The sequence below is a fragment of the Budorcas taxicolor genome, chromosome 13 (assembly GCF_023091745.1).
Source record: "Budorcas taxicolor isolate Tak-1 chromosome 13, Takin1.1, whole genome shotgun sequence".
In the NCBI taxonomy this organism is placed as follows: domain Eukaryota; kingdom Metazoa; phylum Chordata; class Mammalia; order Artiodactyla; family Bovidae; genus Budorcas; species Budorcas taxicolor.
This window is the reverse complement of record NC_068922.1, coordinates 51,024,239-51,047,073: the sequence shown is the minus strand read 5'-3', so window position 1 is coordinate 51,047,073 and position 22,835 is coordinate 51,024,239. Positions and strand designations below refer to the sequence as shown.

The following is a 22,835-nucleotide window of genomic DNA, read 5'->3' as shown; positions in this document are numbered from 1 at the left end:
TGGCTTCAGACACCATCCACAGTGATTTTGAAGCCCAAGAAAAAGAAATCTGTCACAGTTTCCAATTTTTCCCCATCTATTTGCCATGAAGTGATGGGACCAGATGCCATGATCTTAGCTTTCTGAATGTTGATCTTTAAGCCAGCTTCTCCATTCTCCTCTTTCACTTTCATCAAGATGTTCTTTAGTTTTTTGCTTTCTGCCATTAATATCATATCATCTGCATACCTGACGTTGTTGACATTTCTCCTGGCAATCTTGAATCCAGCTTGTAACTTATCCACCCCGGCATCTCACATGAAGTACTCTGCATGTAAGTTAAATAAGCAGGGTGACAACACACAGCCTTGAAATAGTCCTTTCCCAACTTTGAATGAGTCTATTGTTTCATGTCTGGTTCTAATTGCTGCTTCTTAATGCTGTATACAGGTTTCTCAGGAGGCAGGAAAGGTGGTCTGGTATTCCCATCTTTTTAAGAATTTTCCACAGTTTGTTGTGACCCACACAGTCAAAGATTTTAGCATAGTTATGAAGCAGAACTAGATTTTTTAAAGGAATTCCTTTGCTTTTTCTATGATCTAGCCGACGTTGGCAATTTGATATCTAGTTTCTCTGCCTTTTCTATATCCAGCTTATACATACGGAAGTTCTTGGTTCCCTTATTGTTGAAGCCTAGCTTGAGGCATTTTGAGTATTACCTTGCTAGCAAGTGAATGAGCACAATTGTGTGGCAGTTTGAACATTCTTTGGCATTGCCCTTCTTTGGGACTGAAATGAAAACTGACATTTTTCAGTACTGTGGCCACTGCTGAGTTTTCCAAATTTGCTGGCATACTGAGTGCAGCACTTTAACAGCATCATCTTTCAGGATTAGAAATAGCTCAGCTGGCATTCCATCTCCTTCACTAGCTTTGTTCGTGTAATGCTTCCTAAGACCTACTTGACTTCACATTCCAGGATGTCTGGTTCTAGGTGACCACACCATCATGATTATTTGGTTCATTAAGACCTTCTTTGTATAGTTCTTCTGTGTATTCTTGCCACCTCTTTTTAATCTCTTTTGGTTCTTTTAGGTCCTTGTCCTTTCTGTCCTTTATTGTGCCCATCTTTGCATGAAATTTTCCCTTGGTATCTCTAATTTTCTTGAAGAGATCTCTAGTCTTTTCCATTCTATTGTTTTCCTCTATTTCTTTGCATTGCTCATTTAAGAAGACTTTCTTATCTCTCCTTGCTATTCTCTGGAACTCTGCATTCAGTTGGGTATACCGTTCCCTTTCTCCTTTGCCTCTCACTTCTCTTCTTTTCTCAGCTATTTGTAAGGCCTCCTTAGATAACCACTTTGCCTTCTTGCATTTCTTTTTCTTGGGATGGTTTTAGTTACCACCTCCTGTACAGTGGTGTGAACCTCCATCCATAGTTCTTCAGGCACTCTGTCTACCAGATCTAGTCCTTTGAATCTATTCATCACCTCCACAGTATAATCATAAGGGATTTGATTTAGGTCATACCTGAATGGCCTAGTGCTTTTCCCTAATTTCTTCAATTTGAGCCTAAATTTGCAATAAGGAGCTGATGTCAGCTCCAGGTCTTGTTTTTGCTCACTGTATAGAGCTTCTCCATCTTTGGCTGCAAAAAATATAATCAATCTATATTCAGTATTGACCATCTGGTGATGTCCATGTGTAGAGTCATTTCCTGTGATGTTGTAAGAGGGTTTTGCTATGAACAGTGTGCTCTCTTGACAAAATTCTATTTGCCTTTGCCCTGCTTCATTTCGTACTCCAAAGCCAAACTTGTTTATTACTCCAGGTATCTTCTGAGTTCCTATTTTTGTGTTCTAGTCCCCTATGATGAAAAGGACATCTTTTTTGGTGTTAGTTCTAAAAGGTCTTGTAGGTCTTCATAGAATTGTTCAACTTCAGTTTCTTCAGCATAGTGGTTGAGGATAGACTGGATTACTGTGATATTAAATGGTTTGCCTTGGAAATGGACAAGTCACTCTGTCATTTTTGAGACTGCACCCAAATACTGCATTTCAGACTCTCCTGTTGACTGTGAGAACTACTCCATTCCTTCTAAGGGATTCTTGCCAACGGTAGTAGATATAATGGTCATCTGAATGAAATTTGCCCATTCCCATCTATTTTAGTTTACTGATTTCCAAAATGTCGATGTTCACTCTTGCCATCTCCTGTTTGACCACACTGAATTTACCTTGATTCATGGACCTAACATTCCAGGTTCCTATGCAATATTGTTCTTTACAGCTTTGGACTTTACTTTCACCAGCAGGTACACCCACAACTGAGTCATTTCCGCTCAGCTTCTTCATTCTTTCTGGAGCTATTTCTCTGTTCTTTCTTAGTAGCATACTGGACACCTAACAACCTGAGGGGCTCATCTTCCAGTATCATATCTTTCTGCCTTTTCATACTGTTCATGGAGTTCTCAAGGCAAGAATACTTAAGTGGTTGCCATTCACTTCTCCAATGGACCACAGTTTGTCAGGCCCTGACTAGCAGGGACATGTCCTTCAGCCACTTCACATAGCTGGATGGTATGCTTGGCACCCAGGGTGTCCCACCACTGGCCTCGTTGAATGTGTCACCCTTCACTGGCTGTTGGATGTTGGTCAATGTGCCACCTGGGAGCCAAGGCAGCGGCCCTGCTGGAGTTGCAGGAAAGAGGGTCTGGTGAAGGCTGGAGCTGATGTTGGAGGATGCCCAGGAACAGAAAGTTCCCTGGCCTCACTGTTGCTACTGGCCACTCGGGGGCTGATCTGCCACCCAGGAGCAGAGTGCACCCTGGTCTCTTAACTGCCATTTGTTGTCCTGGGGCTGATCCATTGCCCCAACACACTAGTGAATATAACAAAACAGAAACAAACTCACAAACTAATAGTTATCAGTGAGGAGAAGGAAGCAAGGAGGAGAAAGATAGAGGCAGAGGATTAAGAAGTACAAACTACTATGTATAAAATAAATAAGGTACAAAGAAATATTTGTACAGCACAGGGAATATAATCAACATTTTATCATAACTTTAAATGGTATATAATCTATAAAACTTTTGAATCACTATGCTATATATCTGAAAGTAATATAATACTATAAATCAAGTATACCTCAATTTTTTAAAGTTACTTTCTGAAAAAAAAGGGAAAGTATATAGTACCATTAAGAGGTAACAATTTCTTTTATCATTTGACCACTACTGGAATGGAACTTCTAACCAGCCACAGTTAGGCAGCCAGGTTGAAATGGCAGCATAACTGGTCTCATATTTATGAAAAGGACGGAACTGAGTAACAGAAAAGATTGTTCTTGTGTTCCCTTTCCATTGCTCCACCCCTTGCCTAACAACAACAACAGTACTTTATTAAAGGTGATAAACTATACTCACAATAACTTCTGAAGTTACTCAATTATAAATTCAATAATTTTTAAAGATTCCATTGTAATTATTCCTTTTGAGGCTAAGAGAGGTAGTACTTCACCAAAGCCACACAGTTAATAAATAGTAGGGCCATATAAGGGCTCCCCTGGTGGCTCAGATGGTAAAGAATCAGCCTGCAATGCAGGAGACTGGTTTTGATCCCTGGGTTGGAAAGATTCAGCCCCTGGAGAAGGGACTGGCAACCCACTCCAGTATTCTTGCCTGGGAAATCCCATGTATAGAGAACCCTGGTGGGCTATAGTCCATGGAGTTACAAGAGTCAGACATGACTTAGCTACTAACACACAGGGCCACTTAAGTTACTTAAATCCCAACTAAAAAAAAAAAAAAAAAAGAAACAGCTTACTTAAATGCCACATGCTTTCCACCACATCACCTTATTTCTTTTTTGCCTATATAAAAATAAACTTGTAACTTACTGTGTAAAAATATATGCTTAGGGTTTAAAGAGTTAGAAGTTAGTCTGAATAAAATCTAAATGCAGCCTCTGCTCTACTGATTTCATTGCACTTGTGGTTAGTTATCTTAGCCTGAAAAAAGTCCTGAACTTCCTCGTGAAGAGTCAATTTTATTCAGCTTTACAGAAACCTTTAAGTCAGATAATATATACAATGTCAGAAAAAGAATATCAAAATTACAACCTCAGATCTAATAAATTCAGATGTTATCCATACCATAACTTCATTAAATGAAGTGGAGTTATTCAACAAGAGTGTCTTACCATGAGATGTGGGATTTCTATAAATTCAGATTAAACAATACCTGGCACTTAAAAGACACTCAATAAATATTATTGGGAACTGGACAAAGGCTGTATGGTGGGGCACAAGCCCAGAGGCTTCTGGCTGCAAATGAGGGTAAGGAGACAACACAGTTGAAACACATATTTCCAGAGGGTTCTCTGAATAAAAGAAAAGTGAAAGTGAAAGTGAAGTCGCTCAGTCGTGTCCGACTCTTTGCTACCCCATGGACTGTAGCCCACCAGGCCCCTCTGTCCATGGGATTCTCCAGGCAAGAATACTGGAGTGGGTTGCCATTTCCTTTTCCAGGGGATCTTTCTGACCCAGGGATCGAACCCAGCTCTCCCACATTGCAGGCAGATGCTTTAACCTCTGAGCCACCAGGGAAGCCCATATGGAAAAAATGTTTTTGTATTAAATTTTGTATTGGCATATAATTAATTTACAATGTTGTATTAGTTTCATGTGTACAGCAAAGTGATTTATTCATACATATATTCATTCTTTCTCAGATTCTTTCCTCATAAAGATTATTATAGAATACTGAGTAGAGTTCCTTGTGCTATACCTTAGGTCCTTGCTAGTTATCTATATATAGTAGTGTCTGCTTGTTAACCAAGCTCCTGAATTATCCCTCCCCACTACCTTTTCCTGTTGGTAACCATAAGTTTCTTTTTTGACATGTTTTGTTAATAAGTTCATTTGTATCATTAAAAAAAAATAAATTCCACATACCAGTGATATGTTATTTGTCTTTCTCTGTATGACTTACTTCACTTAGTAGGACAATCTCTAGGTCCATATATGTTGCTGTAAATGGCGTTATTTCAAATCTTTTCATGGTTCACTAACATTCTATTGTATATATGTACCACATCATCTTTATCCATCCCTCTGTTGATGTTGATGGACATTTAGGTTGCTTCCATGTCTTGGCTATTGTAAATAGTGCTGCAATGAACTGAGGTGAATGTATCTTTTCAAATTATAGTTTTCTCTGGATATATGCCCAGGAGAGGGGTTGCTGGATCACATGGTAGTTCTAATTTCAGCTTTTTAAGGAACCTCGATACTGTTATACATAGTGGTTGTACCAATTTTTTAATACATTGCTACCAACAGAGTTAGGAGAGTTCCCTTTCCCCCACATCTACTCAGCAATTATTTGTAGACTTTTTGATGATGGCCATTCTGACTGGTGTGAGGTGATACCTAACTGTAGTTTTGATTTGCATTTCTCTGATAATTAGTGATATTGAGCATCTTTTCATGTGCTTTTTGTCCATCTATATGTCTTATTTGGAGAAATGTCTATTTAGATCTTCTGCTCATTTTTTGATTGGGTTTTATTTTTGATATACAGTGTGTGAGCTACTTTATTGTATATTTGAGAGATTATCCTTTGTTGACTGCTTTGTTTGCAACTATTTTCTCCCATTCTGTGGGCTGTCTTTTCATTTTGTTTATAGTTTCCTTTGTTGTGCAGAAGCTTTTAAGTTTAATTAGGTCCCCTATATTTGTTTTTACTTGCACTACTCTAGGAGATGGATCAAAGAAGATATTGCTACAATTTATGTCAAAGACTGTTCTATGTTTTCCTCTAGGAGTTTTATAGTGTCTGGCCTTACACATAGGTCTTCGATTCATTTTGAGGTTGTTTTTGTGTATAGTATTAGGGAATGTTCTAATCTCCTTTTACTTGTAGTTTTCTCAGCACCACTTACTGAAGAAACTTGTCTTTTCCCCACTTAATATTCTTGCCTTCTTTATCATAGATTAACTGACTATAAGTGTGTGGGTTTATTTCTGGGCTTTCCATCCTGATCTATTGATCTGTATTTCCATCCTTGGGCCATACCATACCTGTAGCTTTGTAGTAAAGTCTGAAGTCAGGGAATGTGATTCCTCCAGCTCTGTTTTTCTTACTCAGGATTTTATTGGCTATTTGGGGTCTTTAGTGTTTCCATACAAATTAACAAAAATTTTTGTTACAGTCTGTTAAAAACGTCATTGGTAATTTGATAAGGATTGCAGTGAATCTGTAGATTGCCTTGGGGAGTATTGTCATTTTGACAATATTGATTCTTCCAATCAAATAATATGGTATATCTTTCTGTTTATATGATCTTTGATTTCTTTCATCAGCTCCTTATAGTTTTCAGAGTACAGGTCTTTTGTCTCCTTAGCCATGTTATTTTCGGTATTTTATTCTTTTTGATGGGATGGTAAATGGGATTGCTTCCTCAATCTTTCTTTCTGATCTTTCATTGTTAGTGTAGAGGAATGCAAGAGATTTCCATGTATTAAGTTTTATCCTGCAATGTTACCAAATTCATTATTGAGTTCTAGTAATCTTCTGGTCTTATTTTGTTTCTGATTTTAGGGAGACTGACTTCAGCTTTTCACAGTTGAAAATGATGTTAGCTGTGGGCTTGTCATATATTGCCTTTATTATGTTGATATAGGTTCCCTGAATGCCCACTTTATGGAGACTTTTTATCATAATGGATGTTGAAGAAGTATGTACTTTCTTCTTTATCTGAATAGTGAAAGCAGCCACACTACTCAGCACCAAGCATAATGATTTGCATAGAGGAAGTGTTTTGCAATCATCTGTTTTAATTCAGTAGGTAGGGAAACGTAATTTTCAGCACTAAAACCATTTTGGAGTCCTGAGAGGAATAATCAGTTCAACTGACTAAAAATGATTATACTGATTTTATCTATGGTCTTTTGAGGCATCCCTCTATAAATGTATTCTTTATCTTTCAGAAAAGACCTGTAGTACTATTATTTTAAAATAAAACAGCATAATCATAGCAATATTTTGCCGATGGACAAATCATAATAGCACATACATTTAATGATCTCTCAAATATGATTAGAGGCTGTCTAGAGATGGTTATGAAGCTAAAAACACCTGTTTAATTTTCATTTGATATCAAAGTTACTTTCCCCAGAATACACAGATTCAGGAGATAAATAAACACAACTGGCTTAAAGTAAAATGAAGCAAGAAAAATAAGTAAGGCTTTATATTTGCATGACCTTATTCAGTAATTTTACTGAATAAGAATGTCAAGACATGAAGTTAAACAAGAGGTATTATGAGAAATAGTAATCAAAGGATTTTTTCCCATAAAGTACAATTTAAAGAAAAAGAATGATATTCAATGAAGAATTCTCCCTGCCTTTGAAGATATTTAAGCATTAATTCTATAATACATAACCTTGATTTCTTTAGTCTAGACACAATCTCATGAAAACACTCACCACATGTTAGGGATATACTATGTGAAAAGCTCAGTCTAAGAAGAGTGAATGGTTTAGACATTCAGGGGCTGGGTCATGCTGACTCTGGAAATCTCTCAATTTTAAAAACTAATTAAATAAGAAATTGAAGTACAGATGGTGTACAATAGTGTATAAGTTACAATCGAGTGATTCATAATTTTTAAAGGCTATTTATACTATAAACTACTCCATTAATAGTTATTACAAAATATTGGCTCTATTCTCTTCCAATTTTTAAATTTTAATCTAGTTAGTACTCTTTCCTCTTTGCTGCTTGATTTTAATTTATAAAAGCCTTTCATTTATCTTTATCTGTAACTTCCAGAGCAGAGTGTACATTCTCAACTGTTAAAAAAAACAAGGACTTCCTTGGTGATCCAGTGGTTAAGAATCTGCCTTCCAACGCAGGGTACATGGGTTTGATCTCTGGTTGGGGAACTAAGATCCCACAAGCTGCAGGCCAACTACGCCCTTGCATGGCAACTGGAGAAGCTTGTGTGCCAGAACTACTAAGCCCATTTACTCCAGAACCTGTGTTCTGCAACAAAAGAAGCCCACGTGCCACAACTAGAGAAAGCCTGCATGCTACAACAAAGAGCCCACATGTGGTAATGAAGACTCAGAGCAGCAAAAAAAAAAAAAAAAAAAAAAAAAATCACATTTTTACTACAGTACTCAGAAGTTCATTGTATATTTATTAAAACAAAAGATTACACAATTCCTTTTATCCTGATTCAAATTCATTATCTCTTATCAAGAACATTAGCAGTGTAAGATTACTTGGCAGTCTCTCATACAAAATGTATTTCAGAGTAACCCAAAACAGTCTTAGTTGATGATACACAGGTCTTTCTTTATAGAACTCCTGATAATAAATGTAGAAGAGAGGACAGGATAAGAAAATCACCATTTTGGGATTTCCCTGGTGGTCCAGTGGTTAAGAATCTGACTGTTAATGCAGGGAACATGGGTTCCATCTCTGTTCTAGGAGGATCCCATACGCTAAGAAGCAACTAAGCCTTTGCGCCATAACTACTGAGACTGCACTCTAGAACCCATGAGCCGCAGCAACTGAGCCCATGCACCACTACTGAAGCCCTCCTGCCTAGAGCCTGTGCTCTGCAACAAGAGAAGCCACCACAATAAGGCCAAGCACCTCAACTAGAGGGTAGCCCCTACTGGCTGCAACTAGAGAATTCCTGCATACAGCAATTTAGACCAGTGCAGCCAAAAATAAATAAATAAATAAAAATTAAAAAAAAAAGAAAATTACCATTTTGCCACAAAGGATGCTGACATGACCATCAGTGTGGTCTCTCAGCATCACTAGAAGTGAGGTAGCCAGAACTACCCCACTACCCCAGCAGGACTCTGGATGTGATGCAATATTAAGCATCTCCTAAGCATTCTTGCCAAAAAATTTAAATCTGTTTTAATCAAATCCAAAATATGAGAAATTCCATAAGACAATTGACCTGGTTCCTATAACTAGTCCATGACACACAAAGAAAAAGTAGGGAGAAAGGAAGGAGGAACTACCCTAAATCAAAACAGGCATGAGGCACAAAAGGACCAAACATGATCTGTGGACTCTGAAATCCTGGTGTGAACAAATCATCTCCGAAAAACGATATCCTTGAGATAATCAGGCAAACCTTAACAGCATCTAGCTATTAGATGATACCAAGGAGTAACTGTTAATTTTATTAGGTATGAGAATAGCATTTTGGTTCTGTAAGACATCCCTATTTTAAAAAGATGCATATAGAAGTATGTCAGGAAGTATGTACAAAAATGCCTTGGATTTGCTTTAAAATACCTCAGCAAACAAAGTAAAAGGAAAAAGGATAAATGACACATTTCTGAATGTATTTACAGTTACTTATAATAAAAAAATTAAAAAGAAGAACCTCATTAGCAAAGAAACCTGAAAAATAGTATAGGTCAATAATAAATGGATCAATGAAAAAATTAACGCTGCAGTGCTTATTTAGATACTGAATGAGTTATATGGAAAATATCAATTTTCTCTTTGTATCATATGGTTAGTGCTAAAAATTGTGCTATAAAGCAAATATCCCCCACTGCTCCACAAATTCACACACTGAAATCTAATCCCCAGTGTAATGGTATCTGGAAGTGATTAAGTGTTGAAGGTGACACCCCCAAGAATCAGACTGATGCCCTTATATAAGAGGCCCCAATAAAAAAAGACTCTAGATAGCTTACTCACCCCTTCCATCACAGGAGTATATAGCAAAAAGACAGTGAAAAATACTATCTATGCACCAGGAAGTGAGCCCTTACCAGACACTGAAACTGCTGGTCTTGGATTTCTGAGCCTTCAGAATTATGAGGAATTTCTACGGGTATTTTGTTATAGCAGCCAGAACAGATTAAGACAATCTGACACCTGTAAAATATAAAGTTTTATTCCTGAGGTAGGTTATACTACTGAAAACCCATGGCACAGACTAAGAAGTTTTACAGGATACATTAAGAAAATTTCTTTTAGGAATCCAACTTTTTCCTCTCCTCAAAACTGTGGAGTTTATATAATTCTGGAGTTCTAAATAGATGGAGGCAGTGAATTGAAATAGAGAAAACTGAAACACAGAAAACAGAAGTCACAGTTTGCATTTTGAACTGAACTGTGCGAGCTTTGGATTATCCAGGTGGACTCTAAACCCAGTGACAATGTCTTCATAAGAAAGAAAAAGAAGACCACGTGAACATGGAAGCAAAGAATGGAGTTATGTAGACAAAAACCAAGGAATGTGTGGAGCCACGAAAAGTTGAAGAAGCAAGGAAGGATTCTCTCCTAGTTTTTGGAGGGAGTGCAGCAACTCTGTTGACACTCTGATTTCATTCAGACTTCTGGCCTTTCAAACTGTGAGAGACTAAATTTCTACTGTTTCAGGCCATCAATTTTGTAGTAATTTGTTACAGCAATGCTAGAAAACTATACAGCCTCTTTGCTGCATTCTAACAAATCATTTTTATTTACCTCACTTTTATTTACTGCAAAAGTTCTATAATGGATAATTACTTCAAGAGTATCAAAAGAAATAAAAAATATATTTGCTCCCCAAATCTCTCCTTATTTGCCAACCATTTTCTACAAAGGTCTCTAACCCACCACATGTCTCAGTTGATATTGTCAACTTTCATAAGAACACAGATCTTTTCTATTCAGCTGGTATCTTGCTATTCAGGTGGGACTTCCCTGGTGGCTCAGATGGTTAAGAATCTGCCTGCAATGCGGAAGACCTGGGTTGGGAAGATCCTGGGTTCTAAACCTGACCCAGCTGACTATGTGAACCTAAACAGCTTACTGCTTTGACTTTTTGCTTTATCATTCATTAATAACCCTTTGAGAGATGCTGTAAGGAAGATCCCTGAAAAGCCTGGGTTCTAAACCTGACCCAGCTGACTATGTGAACCTAAACAGCTTACTGCTTTGACTTTTTGCTTTATCATTCATTAATAACCCTTTGAGAGATGCTGTAAGGAGTAAAGAAGAAATGCGTGTAAAGATTCTGACATTGTTGTCTAGTTGCTAAGTTGTGTCCGATTCCTTTGCAATCCCATGGACTGTAGCCTGCCATGCTCCTCTGCAAGAGGAGGATTTTTCAGGCAAGAACACTGGAGAGGGTTGCCATTTCCTTCTCCAGAGAATCTTCCCAACTCAGGGATAGAACCCACATCTCCTGCATTGGCAGGTGGATTCTTTACTACTAAGCCAACTGGGAAGCCCAAAAGATACTGACATGAAAATTATTACTGGGGAGTAGAAGTTGCACTGAGAGATTCATCTACCCTATCCTCAGGTTTTCCTTTGAAGGCAACCTTTGGTGGCCAGTGCAAAAGATTAACGCCTCTTTTCAGAGAAGCAGTTGGGTAAGATCCAGTTGTGACGACATTCAGGCCCTGCTTTAAAAAAAAAATCAAAACTAAGGGGAACTTTCCAAATGTAAAAACTGTATGGCTCATTTGCATAGTGACTGAAACCATCTTTTATGGAAACTCCTTCTGTGACAAACGGCAGAATTAGCATTAGTAGTTTTTAGTGGGTCTGAATGGCCAATATTCATACTCATGGAAAGAGAAATGATTTTGTTCTGGGGATGCAATAAGGGTTGTGAGGTGAATGCATCCCCACCAGGAATTCTCTAAGCTGCTAAATATAATTTTATTTGCACTAAACTCGTTGCCAATTAAGATTAAATATTAGCCTTGAGTTAATGCTGTGTCTCTAACAGGAAGTGCTCTTTTATTTGTTTGTGATGAGACTGATCTCTGTGGATCCATGGAATAAAATAATGACTAGTTAATAAACTGCAGCAGGACATCAAGATTTCAGAATGTCAGTTCAAAGAGAGTTGCAAGATTAAGTGTCCAAATCGAAATAGTTAATTTTTTATGGAGATATTTTTATGTGCTGTGGCAATGATGTTGTATTTTTAACGTATTTTTGTGTTTCTTCTGGCTTCCCACCCCATTAAAATATCAACAGATATTTGTAGTTTATTGTTCTTATGCTGATTATTGTTAACTTTCTTCTTTACAAAATTGTGTCTCAGTGAATGTCAAATATTTTTGTTTCTTTGTTACTTTATAATTTTGCTGAAATAAATATCTTTCTGTTCTATTAGAAAAAAAAAAAGATACTGACATGAAAGGTTTTTACTATAGGATAGGTAATGCGAAAGATGATTTCTGGGTACTATATTGCTTCTGGCTATTGATATACTGTTCTATTATATTAAAAAAAACTTACTACTGCAAAATTTCCTCTGGACTGCTTTCAAGGACAATTAATAAATTTAGGTAAAATCTTTTATTTAATTATAGCCAAGCATGAAATTTCCAACACACTTCTGAAGAAGTTTCGCAATTTCTTTTGCACTAAACGAAAAGAATGAAAGCCTACACTTTTGATTTATGTTTCCACCAATTTTCCATAAATTATACTGGCTCATACTTTGATGTTTGCCAAACTTTTTCTCTCAGTCTAAGATGAAGAGCTTATTTGGATATTTCAAGTTTATACCACCGAGCAAAATTTTTCATGCTCAGAGTTAGGAGAGAACAATAAAGAGGTACAAGTAATTTATAATATTTTGGTTTGCCTAGATGAACTTAACAAATAGGTAATACAGCACCATTCAATCTCCAAATTAAAAAAAAATTGAAGATAACATAAAGCATACTGATAGACTACTGGTGAAGTTATTAACTTTGAGAATTCAATAAACACTGTCATCAAATGAACTACTCGTTATACCTGCAGTGCCATATTTTTACTTCTTTTGTTCTCAATTAAATAATTATAACATTAAGTTTGCTAGAAAAGAACTGTATCTGATACAAATACCTGTCTAGTTAGGAAAACATGAATAATAGACAAAATGATTTTAAGACAACATGTATAATTAATGTTCTACAGAAGCCACAAACTTCTATAGTTGCTAAAATAGTAAGCAACTCAAAATACACCTAACAGTATTGAATCCATAAAAATTCAAGTTGCATTACACTTTTTCAGAGCAAAATCACTATGTAATATGAGGTTTACTTGTAATGCCATCTAAAAAGTAGCTTCCTTTCCTTGCCATTCAGGTTTGTTCCAACTCAAATCCATGGAGGTGCAGAGCAACTATCTGGTGTCATACTGTCTTTACAGCAGGTGGAGGGCCTAGGCTGACTTTCCCAACCAAAAGTAAGGCCACTGGTCAGTTGTTCCTAGGCCAGCTAGTATGGAACAGTGTCTGATTCCTACCTTCAGAGCAGATAAAGCTCAGTCAGCTGGCTTTCAAAGGACTGCCTACACTAGTGTTCACATTTCCTTTCAAACCATCTGGCATTCTTTTTGTATCTTAAATTTATCTAACACTATATTCTAATGTCTGAAGTGCTCAGATAATTGGAGGCGTCTCCACTGCCTACCTAGATAAGAAAAAGGCAGAGTAACTGGTAAGTCAATTACTTCAAGAAACAATTTCTAAAATTAAAAATCAAGACAGAAAATAAGGGGTATAGACAATTCAACACGTGGAAAAGTTTTAAGATTCCCTTAAGGCTGGCTGGACACAACTCTCCCTACTTTGGACTTCTATTAATACATAGCCTGTCTTTATCCCTCAATGAGGCCTGTAGAATGGATTTTGTATTGTATCATATATTCATCTTCCTAGCTAGCTAGTAAGTGAAAAGAATAGTATCTTATAACTACTTAAAAAAATCTGTTGATGACATACAGGGTGTTTTAAAAGTTTCATTACCATAAATAAGAAAACTGAATGAAAAATAACATGAATTAACACAAAGAAGCAGCCTCACCTCTGGGCAAGCCAAATAAACAAAGTACAGAACTTGGCTTAAAATAAATATATTTCATCAAGTTATCAAAATGATTCTCAGTGACCAAACTTCTGGGAAGTGCTAGGGGGTGCTCATCTGTCAATGAAGATCATTTAATCAATCTATTGATATTATGTGGGGGTAATGTGGGGAACAGAGGAGCAAAGAATTAGAAAAAAAAACTAAAAACTAAAACTAAAACTAAAAACAGGAGAGTCATATTCATAGTAATATACTCTAGGAGATATAAATACTTCAAACAAAAATACTACAGTGACAAAAAAGAAAAAACACAAAACTACAGTGACCAAGTCAGATCAAACATTAGAAACCAGAGAAGAGTATACAAACAATAACTGTAACTATTTTCATTGTATTAGCCACCATGTCAAGTACTGGGTTTAGCATTTTACATGTTATCTCACTTGACCCACACAACATATGAGGTAGGTACTTTCTTATTTCCACCTTGCAGATGAGGAAACAGAGAGGTGAATCTGCCCAAGGTCACATGGCAAAAAGTGAAAAGAACTAAAATTCAACTCCAGTCAGTCTGACTGATCAATCAATCCAGGTATAAGACTGCCAATATAAATTATACTTAGGAAGAACAAAAGAACAAAATGTAATGTAACATAGGTAAATTCAACCATTAATACAGTCTTCATAATTTTTCAACTTTCAGTGTTGCAAAAAGTAGAGAATAATTTTAAAAATAAATGAAAATTGATTTTCTTGTTAGAAATTTTTTTAAAAAGAGCTATTCTACCAGGTTAAATATGTCAGTTATGCCTTTTTTGCCCATGTACTGGGTAGCTACTTGTGTCAATTGCTGTCCTAGGAACATAGTGGTAAACAGGATAGATGAGGTCTTGCTTTCCTGGAGCTCACTTTCCAGTGGAGGGTAAGAGACAAAAAAATTCATTCAACAACAGAATTTCAGAGAGTGACACATAGTACAGAGGAGATAGGGAGGAAAGGTGTAGACTACTCTTTTGAGACATTTACCCATGAAGGTAAACAGAAAGAAATGGATGTAAGGCAGGGGAAAGTTGTTTTAATTTTTTGTTGATTTTAAAGATGGGCAATATCAGAGTAGGTATGTATGCTGATATTGATGGTGCCTTGGAAAGTTGTTGAGGACGTGAAAGAGCACAAAAGCAGAAGTCAAGTTCTTAACTAGCTCTGAGGCGGGGTAAGGTGGGGAGGCAAGTTGGTGTCTGATGGGAAGAAAACAGAAAACAAGGATTCTAAGCAAGGTGGATTTATAGATTTGGTGAGGAGAGGATGAGAAGTAACTGATAACTTTTAAACCCTCAATGAAGTATATAGCCCACTTATCAGCATTGGGACAGGTGGGCTGCTTATGAAGTTAAAGACTGTGGAGAGATTAATATAGGCAAAAATTAAGAATTACAAGTTATTAAGAATCTGGCAATTTTCTGGGGGCAGTGATGAGAGTAGTCCACTTCAGATTTTTAGTCCTGAATCTGAAGTTCTCTAGTAATATTCAACTTATATGATATGAGCCCTTGGAGAAAGCTAAATGAGGAGTAAAGTAGCTGTAAACAGAAAAAAATTCATGGGCTAAAAAATATTTTAAAATATGTATCCCTGAGATAAACACTAAGTCACTGACAATGTCCAAACAAGCCTTGGTCTATGTAACTCCATTTGCCTCTATCTTTGTATCACAGAAATTCTTGCAAATAATGTGTTTGTCTTAGTTAGCCATGCCATATTTAATCATGAAGCTTATAGATTTTTTTTTTTTGGTCATAAATGGCTCTATCACTTCCTAAAGCAGATTTTAAAAAAAAATGCAACTGATGGTCTTCATGTTGATTCCAGAGATGATTACATTTCAATGCTGAAAGACACTTTCTCTGGTGTTAACTGATATTTCTAGTCAAAAGTAAACTGAGGATTTCATTTAAAAGGATAATAAATAAATAAATAAAGCATCCCCTCAAGGTGGCTGCTTTTGATCATCCAACTGTATTCCTAAACGATGATGTTGGCTCAAGACCCAAAACATCCTGGGAAGCACAGGTTGTTTGCACAGGTTCAAGGAGAGGAAACAAAGATCGCACCTCTTGATGGATGCATGTCAACATCATGAAGAACAGCATACTAGGTGAGATAGTATGTATGTCTGTGTGCACATACATATAGATATTTGGGGAAATATTATCTGCCCCACAAGTAAAAGGAAAGAAAAAGGAACACCATGAAACACCATTTTGAGGAACACCATGAAATGTCAGAACACCAGGGATAAATAGAAGATCCTACAGTCTTTCAGAGTGGGAGGGAAAAGACAATGGGGATTACAAATGGAAGCCTTCAAGAGACAGACACTAATTTTCAATCTAGAATTCAACATCCAGTGAAACCACCATTCAAGTGTGAGGGTAAATGAAGACATTCAGACATGCAACTTCTGAAATCAGGAAGAAATTTCAGAGTTTGTAGATGTTCTTTCTCAGGAAGCTACTAAAGAATAAGCAAAACACAGGATCCAGGAAATCAAGGATGCAACATAGGAGGAAGGCAAACAGAATTCACAAGAAGATAAAAAGGGAGGTCCTATAAGACAGCTAGGAAATAGAAATGAAACAGATTATCTGAATATATTGAAAGATGATCATTTCTGTCATAAAATTTGAGGAGAATTTGTGACTGGTAAATAGAAAACTAGGCAAATGAAGAACAAACAAAAGTGGCAATTATTTAACTCAGGAGAAATAAAGTTGTACAAGAAAGAAACATAATAGGTAATACATATCCAATACAGCTCATCTGTGAACTTACACTGCCACAGTCATATAAATACTGAATACTGACTTAACTGGAAACTGTAAAGTATAGATATGAGGTGGGGGGAAGGTTGAAGGATGGTTATGTGGAACAATTAAGTACTCAACTTCCAAACTAGAACTCCGTGGATAATATACAAAGGTAGAAAATCAAGGAATTGCAGTTTAAACATTGAAAATGAAATAAATATAAAGGTAAATGCTAGAAAGAACTGCTAAGAATTCAAAATAATTGAACCATATGAAACCACTGATTTTTGGTAACTCTTCAATCTAAAAAAAAATGGCAATTTCATATAGTTTAAACTGCTATTAGGTTAGTGCAACAAGTAGTTGTGGTTTCAGACTGTGAATTTTAAATCATTATAACTAGGCTGAAACACATCTTTATTAATCAAAATAGGAACCATTACAATCAACACATTTTTATCAACAAGAAATAAGTTTTTTTATTCTTGTTGTGTAAAAATCTGTGCTTTGGGATTCGACAAACTCTTGGAAAGCATTTTCTGCTTCCTGCTGGTTGTGGAAGCATTTTCCCTGGAAAAAGTTGTTGAGATGCTTGAAGAAGTGGTAGTCACTTGGCAAGAGGTCAGGTGAATATGGCGTTTGAGGCAAAAACTTCACAGCCCAATTCATTCAAATTCTGAAGCTTTGGTTGTGTGACATGTGGTCAGGTGATGTTGTGGAGGAGAATTGGGCCCATTCTGTTGACCAATACCAGCTGTAGGTGTTGCAGTTTTCAGTGCATCTCACCGATTTGCTGAGCATACCTCTCAGATGTAATGGCTTTGCTGGGATTCAGAAAGCTGTAGTTTATCAGATAGGCAGCAGACCACCAAACAATGACTATGACCTTTTTTTTGGTGCAAGTCTGGCTTTGGGAAGTGTTTTGGAGTTTCTTCTCGGTCCAACCACTGAGCTGGTTGTCATATAAAATCCACTTTTCATTACACATTATAATCTGATCGAGAAATGGTTCATTGTTGTTGCATAGGATAAGAGAAGACTACACTTTAACATGATTTTTTTGATTTTCAGTCAGCTCATGAAGCACCCACTTATTGAGCTTTTTCACCTCTCCAATTTGCTTCAAATGCAGAATGACTGTAGAACGGTTGATATTGAGTTCTTTAGCAACTTCTCACATAGTTGTAAGAGCTTTGATGATTGCTCTCAATTGGTTGTTGTCAACTTCCAACGGCCAGCCTCTGTGCTCCTCATCTTCGAGGCTGTCTCCTTTGCAAAACTTCTTGAACCACTACTGCACTGTACATTTGTTAGCAGTTCCTGGGCCAAATGTGTTGTTGATGCTGCAAGTTGTCTCTGCTGCTTTACGACCCATTTTGAACTCCAAAAAAAAAAAAATTGCTGGAATCTGCTTTTTGTCTGACATCATTTCTATAGTATAACATAACCACATTTATTTAAGAATGTATTCCAATATCAAATGGCAAACTTCAACAATGCAAAATTGTAATTACTTTTGCACCGATCTAATAATATATTATGATAAGATTATTACTGATTTTAGAATAAACTACCATTTGAAACAGAAAACAATTAGTATCTGGCTGCATAGCATATAGGAACTTAGTTCCCCCACCAGGCATCAATCCGTGCCCACTGTAGTGTAAGCAGAGTCCTAATCACTGGATCACCAGGGAATTCCCAGAAAACAATTACTGACAGAATGCTGGGAGGATAATGTATCCCAGTTTGGGTGACAAAGTGTCATCATATCGGAGAAGGCAATGGCACCCAACTCCAGTACTCTTGCCTGAAAAATCCCATGGATGGAGGAGCCTGGTGGGCTGCAGTCCATGGAGTCGCTAAGAGTCCGACACGACTTAGCGACTTCACTTTCACTTTTCACCTTCATGCATTGGAGAAGGAAATGGCAACCCACTCCAGTGTTCTTGCCTGGAGAATCCCAGGGACGGGGGAGCCTGGTGAGCTGCCGTCTATGGGGTCGCACAGAGTCGGACACGACTGAAGCGACTTAGCAGCAGCAGCAACATAACAATATTAGTATTTCTAATGAATATAAAGATTATATTTATTAATAAAACAGCATATAACCTATTTTGGCAATACAGATACTACTTTGGAATTTTTCTTCAATCATCATCCTACAAAAATGCAAAACTATGGACTGGTAAAGATTTCGATTAACAGAATGCTGAATAACAAGGCCAGGATGTTTTTAGTTTCCTTTGTTGGTACAAACAATAGCTAAGTCATGCTTGCAAAATTAAAGTTGCCCAATATTGTAGTACTATGCAAGCCTATTTCAGTGATAATTCCGGTTACACTATGCTGTTTATTTAAGACTTCCCCTTATGATTTGTTTTAAAAGGCTTCCTAAAAGAGAAAAATCTTTTGCAGGCAATTCATAAGTTATTTGGGTTGCTTCAGTATTAGTGACAGTAGTTAATGTAATTAATGAAGCACTCATTTATAAGTTGCCTTATTTTGAATTAAATTCATAAAAATTTTTATTTAAATCTGACATCATAACACCAAAATTTCAAACTGAAAAATCAACTTTTATTAATTTTAACTTTTACAAAGAAAGAATTTGATCGCTGACATAAGGTAAGATTTTTACCAAGAATAATGGATCCTGTTCCAACCAAATGGAAAATTTCTTTCAAATTAAAAGCAAATGTTTGTAACAGAGGGAATATACATAAACAGATGCTATGGAAGACTGCTTAGTTTCAACTTCATTTTGCCGAAAACTACCAGGAATTAAAATACATGTTATTAAAAATAACCTTAAAGGGAATCTTAAAACTGAATCAGTTCAACTATTCATATCCTCTAATTAGCTCCTCACTTTTTTTTTTTACTGCTGCTATTCTGAATCAAAAGATCATAACAAAAGTATATTAATATTTGGAGGTATGTTTCTTACAACTGAGTTTAGCTAATTTCCTGTCACTCTGCAAAATTATAAGGGTACAAAAAAGAAACAGCAAATGTAACCAACTATCTTCTTAAACTTATAAGATCTAGTTTAAGAGAGAAAAAGGTCCAAGTGAAACAGCAAGGAATAGCTGGTGCTATTATAACTGCTTCTTTTTAATTGGTCCATATCAGCTGTGACTCCTCATAATTTCACCAAGAAAACAAAGTCAGGCAGTCAGTCTCCACAGAGCCAAAGTCTGTGGGAAACTGCAGAGCTTCCTCCTCTCTCTGGGGATGAGGACAAAAAAAAAAAGGTGTTCTGTTTTCCAATAGTCCTGTAAGAGGTGCCACTGAGCTGGGCTGCACAACCAGACAACAGAGGACAGGAAAATTCAGATCAAAGCAAGGGCGCATGCCAGGGAAATATGCAATAACACCCTTTGCCAAAGAATTACGGGGGAAAAAAAAAAGCAAGGAGGCGGGGAGAACCTGCTGGACCACCTTCTTATTAACACAGGGAGGCAGGAAGAAACAAAATCTGCCTGTACTGAGGAGCTGAAAAAAGTGTCCTAGATATACTGGAGCATTTCTATAGACACGTTGTGTCTATATCAATATACAGACATAATTACCAATTAACTAAAAAGCAGTGTTCTATACGTACTATTCTCATGTACATATACATGAGTATATGACCATTTACCAACACCCAGAAAGCAAGTGTTCTGGATATACTGAGAATATGGACATATATTGAGAATATAGACACATATTTTCAGTTAACAAAACCCACTGGTTTTGCAGCAAGAAACAAAGAAATACTGTTTGAAGGAATGCCAGAGACAGAACTGGCTGAAGATCTGATGAAGGAATATGTCTTTTTTCCCTCATCCCCTTTAAATGATCTCCGATTCACTCATTTCAGAGGTCACATACAAACCATTAAGTCTCTGGAAACAAAAGAGGGGCCTTAATTCTCTGGCCTGTAGAAGCACACACGGCCCCCCACTCACAAATGAGGCCAGCACCTGACTTTCATTAATGAGTAAGCGAGGCAAGAGATCTCATCCCAGACCACTGCTTATACCCAGTGACAAACGGGCATGAGACAGACGCCACAAAGAAAGGGGAGGAGCAGACGGGGACCAGGAAAACACTGCCACGCCGCGCCCCCCCAAGGCGCGTTCCCACGGCCAACAGGGAGGCAGCAGTCTTCGCCATCCTCGTCCTCGCTCCGGGCACATCCCAGCAGCTCCCACGCCCCGGGACCAGACGCGGGCCACAGGCTAGCTGGGCGCACAGGGCGCCGCGAACCTTATCTCTGTGGTCTCTCGGTGACAGCTCCGCGCCTCCCTTTGTGCGGGACTCACCCTCCTGTTCGTGCGCGGACCCTCTTCCGCGCCCCTCCCGGCCCAGGGCCGCTGTCCTACCCGTCCCAGCTCCCGGCCGAGGCGCCGGGAGTGTGAGCTGGGGAGGCTGGCGCGGGCCCACGGTCTCCTTAGCATCCCGAACCCGGACCTGCCCGGTCCCTTACTCCCCAAACCAGGGGGCGACGGCGTTCAGTGGCCCAACCCTCGCTTGCTTACTTACTCTGTCGTGCCGGCAGCGGCGGCGAGCGTGCTGGGACGGTCAGCTCCGGGCAGTAAGCAGCGGGCGTCTGGCTGACCGAGCGCGGCTGAGGTGGCAGCGGCAGACGGCGCGCCACAGCCCCGGCGAGGGGCGGGCCCAGCGGGGGAGGGGCGGGCGCCGCGCCTCTCATTCATGCAGCGGGGGCGGGGTGAGGGAACCCGGATGGCCGGGCAGCCCCGCCCACCTCCCTCAGTTGGCCTGTGCTTCAGAGTCCGTAGTGCGCAGGCGCGGCTCTCTGGCGTCCGAGCCTGCCTCACCCGCTGGGGATGTCCTAGGGAGGAGTTGCGGCCTTCTGCTTTTATATTTAGTATTTTTGCTCGACCTATAAAGTTTTAAAGTGAAAAATTGGAACTGCCACCTCTCCCTAGCATTCAGTCCACCAGCATCACGGGGACACAGAGTGGCATGAACAAGGAAGGCACCGCCCTTTCCTCCAACTGCTTCATCTGAGAGCAGACCTCTGAGACCCAGAATCTGCTCAAATAGTGGAGAGCAGCGTGTGCAAGAAAGAGTGCATTACTTTATTTGCGTTGACCTAGTCTGTTCAGTCCCCAGCTCCCATTTGATACAGCAGGCAAAAAGCTGTGGTACATATACACAATGGAATATTACTCAGCCGTTACAAAGAATACATTTGAATCAGTTCTAATAAGGTGGATGAAACTGGAGCCTATTATACAGAGTGAAGTAAGCCAGAAAGAAAAACGCCAATACAGTGTCAGTTCAGTTCAGTTCAGTCACTCAGTCGTGTCTGACTCTTTGTGACCCCATGAATGACAGCATGCCAGGTGTCCCTGTCCATCACCAACTCCCGGAGTTCACTCAGACTCACGTCCGTTGAGTAGATGATGCCATCCAGCCATCTCATCCTTGGTCGTCCCCTTCTCCTCCTGCCCCTAGTCCCTCCCAGCATCAGAGTCTTTTCCAATGAGTCAGCTCTTCGCATGAGGTGGCCAAAGTATTGGAGTTTCAGCTTTAGCATCAATCCTTCCAATGAACACCCAGGACTGATCTTTAGGATGGACTGGTTGGCTCTCCTTGCAGTCCAAGGGACTCTCAAGGGTTTTCTCCAACACCACAGTTCAAAAGCATCAGTTCTTTGGTACTCAGCTTTCTTCACAGTCCAACTCTCACATCCATACATGACCACAGGAAAAACCATAGCCTTGACTAGACGGACCTTAGTCGGCAAAGTAATGTCTCTGCTTTTCAATATGCGATCTATGTTGGTCATAACTTTCCTTCCAAGGAGTAAGCGTCTTTTAGTTTCATGGCTGTAGTCACCATCTGCAGTGATTTTGGAGTCCAAAAAAATAAAGTCTGACCCTGTTTCCACTGTTTCCCCATCTATTTCCCATGAAGTGATGGCACCAGATGCCATGATCTTTGTTTTCTGAATGTTGAGCTTTAAGCCAACTTTTTCACTCTCCTCTTTCACTTTCATCAAGAGGCTTTTTAGCTCCTCTTCACTTTCTGCCATAAGGGTGGTGTCATCCGCATATCTGAGGCTATTGATATTTCTCCTGGCAATCCTAACGCATATATATGGAATATATATGTCTCCCTGTATGTGAGACAACAAAAGAGACACAGATATATAGAACAGTCTTTTGGACTCTGT

At 38.5% G+C, this 22,835-nt stretch overlaps 1 protein-coding gene across 1 annotated transcript in view; it reads right to left on the bottom strand.

The window, feature by feature from the left end:
• The window catches only part of RNF24 (ring finger protein 24), a 111,046-nt gene extending 89,801 nt beyond the window's left edge, over positions 1 to 21,245 (bottom strand). Inside the window, exon 1 of the mRNA XM_052650384.1 lies at positions 21,176 to 21,245. The gene's annotated coding sequence lies outside the window, so the exon portion shown is untranslated. The remainder of the gene's footprint in view (positions 1 to 21,175) is intronic.
• Between the last annotated feature and the right edge of the window lie 1,590 nt (positions 21,246 to 22,835).